This window comes from Pyxicephalus adspersus, chromosome 2, assembly GCF_032062135.1.
Source record: "Pyxicephalus adspersus chromosome 2, UCB_Pads_2.0, whole genome shotgun sequence".
NCBI lineage: Eukaryota > Metazoa > Chordata > Amphibia > Anura > Pyxicephalidae > Pyxicephalus > Pyxicephalus adspersus.
The window spans coordinates 98,422,291-98,430,081 of NC_092859.1; the positions used below are offsets into that span (position 1 = coordinate 98,422,291).

General features: G+C 37.0%; 1 long non-coding RNA gene across 3 annotated transcripts in view; it reads right to left on the reverse strand.

The window, feature by feature from the left end:
• LOC140324049 (uncharacterized) overlaps positions 1–7,791 on the reverse strand; it is a 51,912-nt gene that overhangs the window by 34,541 nt on the left and 9,580 nt on the right. The gene's annotated exons all lie outside the window — the stretch shown is intronic.

Here is a 7,791-nt window from a genome sequence, read left to right on the forward strand (position 1 = left end):
CCTCTTTTTATGACATTTTTCACTTAACAAATGGGCCTACTCATGGAGTTTCTCTACACACACACTTACAGCTCTACTATTGGTGGTTATAATTGGCTGAAGAACCACACAGAGTAAAAGGACTTCATTGAAGTTATATATTTCTGAGGTTGTTTATTTTGAAGTCCAGCATTATCTGAAATGTGTTTAAATGTTTTTGACATATTGTTACTAACAATTTTGTTATGGTTTACCAATCTTGTGATTTATATGTATTTGGGTATAAGGTGCTTTTTATATGACTTTAATGATGTATGTAATGGTGGCATGGAGGGCAGAATATATTAAACATCTTTGTTACAGGAAAAAATATTCTATAAATATGCAAAGAAAGACATTGATCTGACATTCTCACTACATTGTAGTGCAATGCATTGCTTGCAGAATTACAATGTAATAAATAGATCAATGTAAAAAAAGGCTAGTAATTTGGGTGACTGTGTGTTGCAGCATAATACACAGCGGCTACATCTATGATAATGTGGACACAGACTAAATACCACCACAAAATACTGCTGTTTGTGCCTTTTTTGTGTGAAGTAAACTCCAAATATTAAACTGCTTTCTACAACCCTTCCTCTTCACACAACCCTTTCATATCTACCAGAACCACAGCTACTATTTCTGTCCCTGCAATTGCTTAAATTGTTATATGATTGCAAAATTAGTAATGTGAAAAAGAAGCAAAATGAAAATGGGTGTAACAACACAGTTGTCGCCAACCTTTTAGACCTTATGGACCACTAATTTCACAAACTCCAGGCCGCACATGCGCTGGGAGCCGTGTGTCACCCAAAGGGGAAGAAACTTCCCCCAGAGTGACGTCATGATGCCAGAACCCACACACTCGGGAGAGATGGAGAGTGGGTGGGTTGTGTCAGGAGACACAACCTTCCCACTGCCCGAGCCTGTGATCCGAACAGAGGACATGGTCCTCAGCTCTGGTTGGTGCGCCCCCCCCCCCCCCAGGGCGTGTGTGTGTGTGTGTGTGTGTGTGTAGGGGGGGTGAGTGTCAAGTTCATTCCAACTATCTGACGCATTTTTATTGTCTACATCTTTTTAGGAGCAGTGGAGGTGAATCTCACTAAAACTGGAATTTCTACTGCAGTGGATGTGTAAAATGTTTTCTTGTATTTTAGTGATGTCTAGGAAAATCAGTGGGCTAATGACACAAGCACGAAATTACATTTCTTGGGGATTTCCACATACAAGGGTTGTATAGGTTGCAATTTTGTATTTAATATAAGACAGTTTACAAAAAATGTAAATGATGCTAGACTAAAATGTAATACATTTAGTTACAAGGTAACTTGTGTAGCTATTGGCTATTCTTTTCTAGGTGAAATTTAAGGCCCTTAATATCCATACACAGGTGTTTATACACAAACACTAAATATTGTAATTACGAGTGTCCTCATTGTTAAGAAAATCATTAGTAATCCACCATGTTAGAATACTAACAACTCCTATTTGTATATTATTACAAATCAATACAGTCCGGCACCACATGTCCGTCCTACCTCTTCTACCCTCCACAGAACAGACTGCCCAGCAGAGAGCCAGAGAGTGTCTGCGCAGCCATCATTCCATCACAAACTAATAACAACAAAGTACAAGGCTACAGTAATTCTCGTACTTGTGTGCTAAGCAGTTTGGTCTCATTTAAAATACTGTGTTCAGTTCTGGAGGCCTCATTTTAAAAAATATATAATGACTAGCAACAAAATTAGTGAAAGGTCTAATGCATAAAACATCAGAAAAGACTGCAAAAACCTAACGTCTACAGTCTTTGCTGGATTTGCTGGATCACCCACCTTTACTGATGAAAGTGTATCTTTTCCAGCCTTGGAGAATCAAAGGCAATGAGTCAGAGTGAATTTAAACATGTTTGTGACAAGCACAGAACTGTACCAGACAAAACAAAGTCAACAAAGGGACAGATTTGATGGTCATTTTTTTCTGCCATCACTTTTCTGTTTCTAAAATCAGACACTCCTCTCCAGCCATTTTCCAGGGCAGTAAAAATTAGACTTCCAAACCTTGTTTCAATTTAAAAAAATTGAATTTTTTTTTCTGGAGTGCACCATGCGTTTCAAAATTAAACTACAGAACTTCTTTAAATTTCAAGATCCAGTTTACCATATGGCTGCCAAATATGTTTTGAAAGAGGACATGCAGATAAAATGGCAAATGTATTGCTGTCTGTTTCCTGTCTGGCAAACCCAGCTTATTTCCTGATTCAGTGAGAAGAGATGTTCCCAACATTGGCACAGACAGCAACAAAAACATTTAAAAAAAAACTGTCTATGCCCCTTAAACACTCTATTCAATACATTTTCAAAATGTTATGGTCGCATGGTGAAAAAAAAAACTGAATGTTCATTGCACACTTCCTGTTAGAAATGCCTTAAATAACAGAGCCCCTTCCCTTTTCATTGAGCAACAGATAAACAGCAGCCAAAGACAGAATGCAATTCATTTACCACAAACCTTACAAGAGAACAAAGTTACTTTTATGGTAATTCAAGGATCAAAATGGTAGTCAGCAAAAATAAATGACATCTTCCCCTCCTCCTGTATTTAGTGGACAAACTGCAAGTGACAATCTGCCATATCTAGGCCCATGTTACCCCCTCCTACAAAGCGTGTCAGTCCCACTGACTCATCCCCACCCTGGTGCCTAGAAGTGCAGAGACATTATGGACCAGCCATTTCTTCAGTGTCACTGATACAGCTTACTTTAGATAATCAACAACCTTTTTTTACAACCTGATTCCCAACTAAGACAGTGGAGTATAAAATATAGTGAATAAGTGAAACATAAGCAGTATGACCTACTTTTAAAGGTTGTGGAATGGAAATATGTATCTTATATGAAACCTTAGACCCAGACAAGCAGCAATTTCCAACTGCATACAGGACATATTCTTCATATTTCATATTCCTTTCCTTTAAAAAGCATACTCTAGAACAGGGGTGTCAAACTCAAATACACATTTGTCCAAAAATAAAAACTTAGACAAAGTCGTGTGCCAAACTTGAAACTGAAAAAGCACCGCTACTACAATTCCCTGCGTCTATAAAACAGTCCAATGCGGGGCCACACATAGGCAGAGAGGCCACTGGTCTACAGAGGCGAGTAATGCTGCTACCACAATTCCTGGCATTACTTGTGTCTATAAAACAGTCCAATGCGGGGCCATGCATAGGCAGAGGGGCCGCTGGTCTATAGACGCGAGTGATGCCGAGAATTGTAGTAGTGGTGCTATTTCAATGCAGCAGTGTGCCGGTAACAATTCATATTTAGGATTCCTTTGGGGGCCCAAAAATTGGATGTTGCGGGCCAGAGTTTGACACCCCTGCTCTAGAATGAATATTGTACAGTCCCTGTTACTGGATAATCCAGAAAGAATAGTGGGACAAGAACAGGAGGAGGTGGAGAGGAGAAACTAGAACATTCTTAGCATTACAGTAGTTGACCGGTGGTGGAAGTCAAGATTGGACAGATTGATAAAATTGTCATATTATGTTTTCTCTTAGTGAGTCAGTGTCAAAGTTCTCTGCATAAATTGTAAAAAGTAACAAAATACCTATTTTTTTATTTCATTTTTTTTATCATCTAGGTAATATATTGTGGTAGAATAAAACATCTGATACCAAATTCAGGGGATATTTGCCATCATGTGCCTCAGTATACCCCCGGAAGGGGATTAAAGGGCTTAAATAGAGCCATGCTTATTTGTGTTGCTGTAGAATTGCAGTTCTTTATTTGGGCCAGGCCCAGTGTATTCTGTAAGGATCAGTGCTTGGGCCAGGCACCCCATCCTTTTTCCAGGCCAGATATTGATGATTGCACCAGAGCACCTGGCCAATAATAAAAAGAGGAAACAGGTCTTTGAGTCAGGGGGAAGTTGCAACCTGGGGCCAGCTGCAAAGGCTGTGTGCAGCCTGTATGGTCGAAGAGCCCGGGAGGTCTCTCAAAGTTGAGGTCTGTGGGACTAATAGAGAGAATGCCAAAAAAGACTAAATTTATATATTTTTTTCATGCTATGATGGCAATGAACCCCTACAAGGGGAAACCTTGGATTTTTCCTATTTTTGGTGATTATTTTTGCAATGGTGCCTGAAATACCTCTCAGTACATAGTAAGTATGTTTGGTGCTAATCTACCATAATATATAAAGAAAAACATGAATCTTGTTTCAGCACCAAAATATCAATCTAATGACATCACTGGACTTTAAGTCTTTTAAGTCATATTCTTTTCATCTAAGGCCAACAGTTCATCGTTTTTCAGTTGCTTCAAATGAAAGTATACCTTTGTTCTGTGACCCCATACAAATGTAGTCACAAATAAACATACAGCACACTCTGCAATTAAAAGAAATGAAAGGACACATTACAAGAACCGGCCTGATGCTAACAACCTTAAAAAGGATAAAACCAGTTGCACCGGGTAGTTATATCTGTTACTGGTGTGTCATCAGTGTATGTTGCAATCTACAAAAAAGTCTTTTTAGGAATAATGAAGCAGTATATCTCTTCTAGAACTTGTGGGAAAGGACACATTCCAGGACACAGTAACTAGCTGGTCATTTTGTAGCAGCTGGATTTCTCTTCATATGCTAATAGACAAATTCCTTAGTCAATATGAGGCACTGAAGCATGATAAATACACATTGTTAGCAAAAGGCAGAAGCTGCTTTTAAAAAGGGCATTTTTGTTCTAAAGGAAAGGTACCCTGCTATGAAAAAAGTAATGAAACGGTTTACATTGTGTGTTGTGATTCTCTTCATAACGAAACATGTTTTTTTTATTTTTATGGGGCTGAAATCCACACAAAAATGTATTAATATTGAACTGTGTTTTATATAGTGCCAACATATTACACAGCTCTGTACATTAAATAGGGATTGCAAATGACAGACAGATACAGACAGTGACACAGAAAGAGGAGAGGACCCTGTCTAAAACAGCTTACAATCTAAGAAATGGGGGATGTAGCAAATAAAAAAGTAAAGAAGGGCTAAATAAATTCACTTTCATCCCTGTGTAATAACATTGCCTAAACTAGTTACTGACAGAGGATTTATAATGACTGTAATAACTGTGACAAGTTTGGTGAATTTAAAATGGCTTTAAAATAATTGTCTAATCATGTAAATGACAGAGAAAATGTATCTTTAAAGGGAGAAAAACTGATATGGGATAATTCTTTTCTAAAGCAAAACTAAAGTCACCTTGGCTTGCTCTATCAATGGTGCCAACATCTTCTTCTTAATCTTTTTCAGGTCTTTGGCTTTCTTGATTTTTAAAAGTCAAGCGGAAGTCATGCAACTCCCGCTCATTCCCGACACCTGGTTCTGCTAAGTTTGCACATTAGGCTGTGCACAGCTCAGTGTACATTCAACAGAATATTGCAAAAAGGCAGGTAAGTATGTTCACCTTCTGCAATAAAGATCTTCCTGCCCGCAGTTTTTTTTTATTTTAAACTATAGTTCCACTTTAGGCTCTAACTTTTAGTTTCTAAGCAGATATGTTATATCTGTTTTTGTTATCTATCTTGCCAAAGTATTTTTTTTTCACTTTTGGATAAAGTGTTTTTTTTCTGCTATCCAGGGCCCCATTAGAGAGATTTTCTAATACAAAAAGAAAGTGAAAATCTGCAGTGTGACAAAGAGCGAAATACAAATGAAGGATTCTAAGGGTTCTAACTCTTCCTCCATTTTGGACCCCACATAGACTTTAAAATCCCTATACCCAAAACCCAGCACAGAATGCACAGAGGTTAGGATCGCCATGGCTATGTGTTTTGCCATTGGATTAAAGTTTTCTTTGCAAATTTAATATAGCCACTTTCCTTATTTTTTTGGTCTTGCAGTCGGGAGATTGGGTATGTATGAAAATGACGGACGGCATTTGGGTAGCAGCATGAATTGTACACAAAAGTAGTTTTTGCAGCATAGGGAACATCAACAGCAGTACATATAACAAAAAAGCTACATAGCAAAGAAGGATTAAACTGGCTGCAGGGCTGAACAATGCTTTAGTTTGGTTATTTCTTTTGGAAATCTAAAAGAATCCATATTTCCTTTTAATTCAAGCACCATAGGGTTATGGACGACAAAGAGATCCAGTAGACTAGGAAATTGTTGACCACAGCAGGCTTTCCCAATCCCACAAAAGTGCACTTTTTTGGAAGAATTATTAGTATGCAAACTACTGTGTAATAAAATACAGAATTTGATATTACTTTACATTTACAATTTCTTGTTACTGGGAAACTGGTGGACAGAATAGGAAGATCGGATTGGTTGAAAAATTCAGATTCACACATTCTAAGATAGAAGTTGGATTTCCTAAAAAAAGTAATTGAAGTTATTACTGTGAAAAATCACAGAGAATCAAATTTGGAACCATGGTCAGCTGCATGGGGCTGTCTAAAACCATTTTTATGTTCCATTAACCTAACTATACTGGAAAAACAGAGGAGTTTTTACACTACGATTGGAAAAATTGCATGTGCATAACTGGAAAAATAGTGATGTAACTTGGGTAACAGTCACAATATGAGGAAACAGAAATCTTTTTAGCAACAATATGAAAAATTGTGTAACTGTAAATAATTATTGTGTTTTCACTTGCCTAACACTGTCTTCCCCCTTTGTTTAAAATGATATCTGTCCCCAATTTTGCTCTATGCTTAGTATGACTGGCAAACAGAAAACATCACTCTCTTCCACTTTGTTTTTGTTTTTTATTTCAATTATTTGTTCAACCCAGAGCAAACAAAATAAAATTTTGACTTGAGTCATACTTTTAGTTTTAAGTTGAATTATTGTTGTAATGTGCTTCTACAGATTACCCAGTGCTATGTCTGTGATCACCAGATTCAATTTCCAAATAATAATAAATCAGCACAAACCAGCTTGCGCCAATTGTGAAAAACATTTTTTTCCATGCATAAGCAAAAAAAAAAAAGACTTTTTAGACTGTCTGTATCAATTTTGTGTTATATATTACGTGAGATATATATATATATAATATATATATATTCATAAATACCTGACATTTCTGGAAAGTTTCTGCTTCTTGTTTACAGTTTCAGTAAGTAAAACACTGGCTTTATTTTCTTATCATAGCTGATCACATCCATCATTCAGATTATCATTAGACTTCTGTGTTTTAAGAACAATTCAATCAGCTCCAATACCCTCAATAAGTAAAACCATGCCAATCCAATCTATGCTGATGTGAATGATCTTATTTACCTTTTGCCAAATGAAGACACTCAAAGATTAGGAGGCGTGATTTTTTAATTGGTGTTAGTGACATGACCTTGATATTTATTAAAACTGTAAAATTAAAATACAACTGTGTTTAATATGAAAAGAATTCTCAATAATGATACATTCATGTGTTTACACATTATGTCTGTTTTCAGAATAAATTCACTGAAAGTATAAACCATATATCACTGATCTTATAAATTCCTGTGAAGAAACAACCTAACCATACCCCAAACAAACCACTAGAAGGTGTGTCTGATATAACAAATTCAAATTATGTAGCTACTTATTTATCTTGTCAGAACTGGTATCATTTCTCGTCTGGACTACTGTAACATCCTTCTCGCTGGTATTCCACTAACCCGACTCTCCCCTCTACAATCTATTATGAATGCTGCAGCCAGACTCATCCATCCTTCCCTCCGCTCCTCTTCCGCTACATCTCTTTGTAGTTCTCTCCATT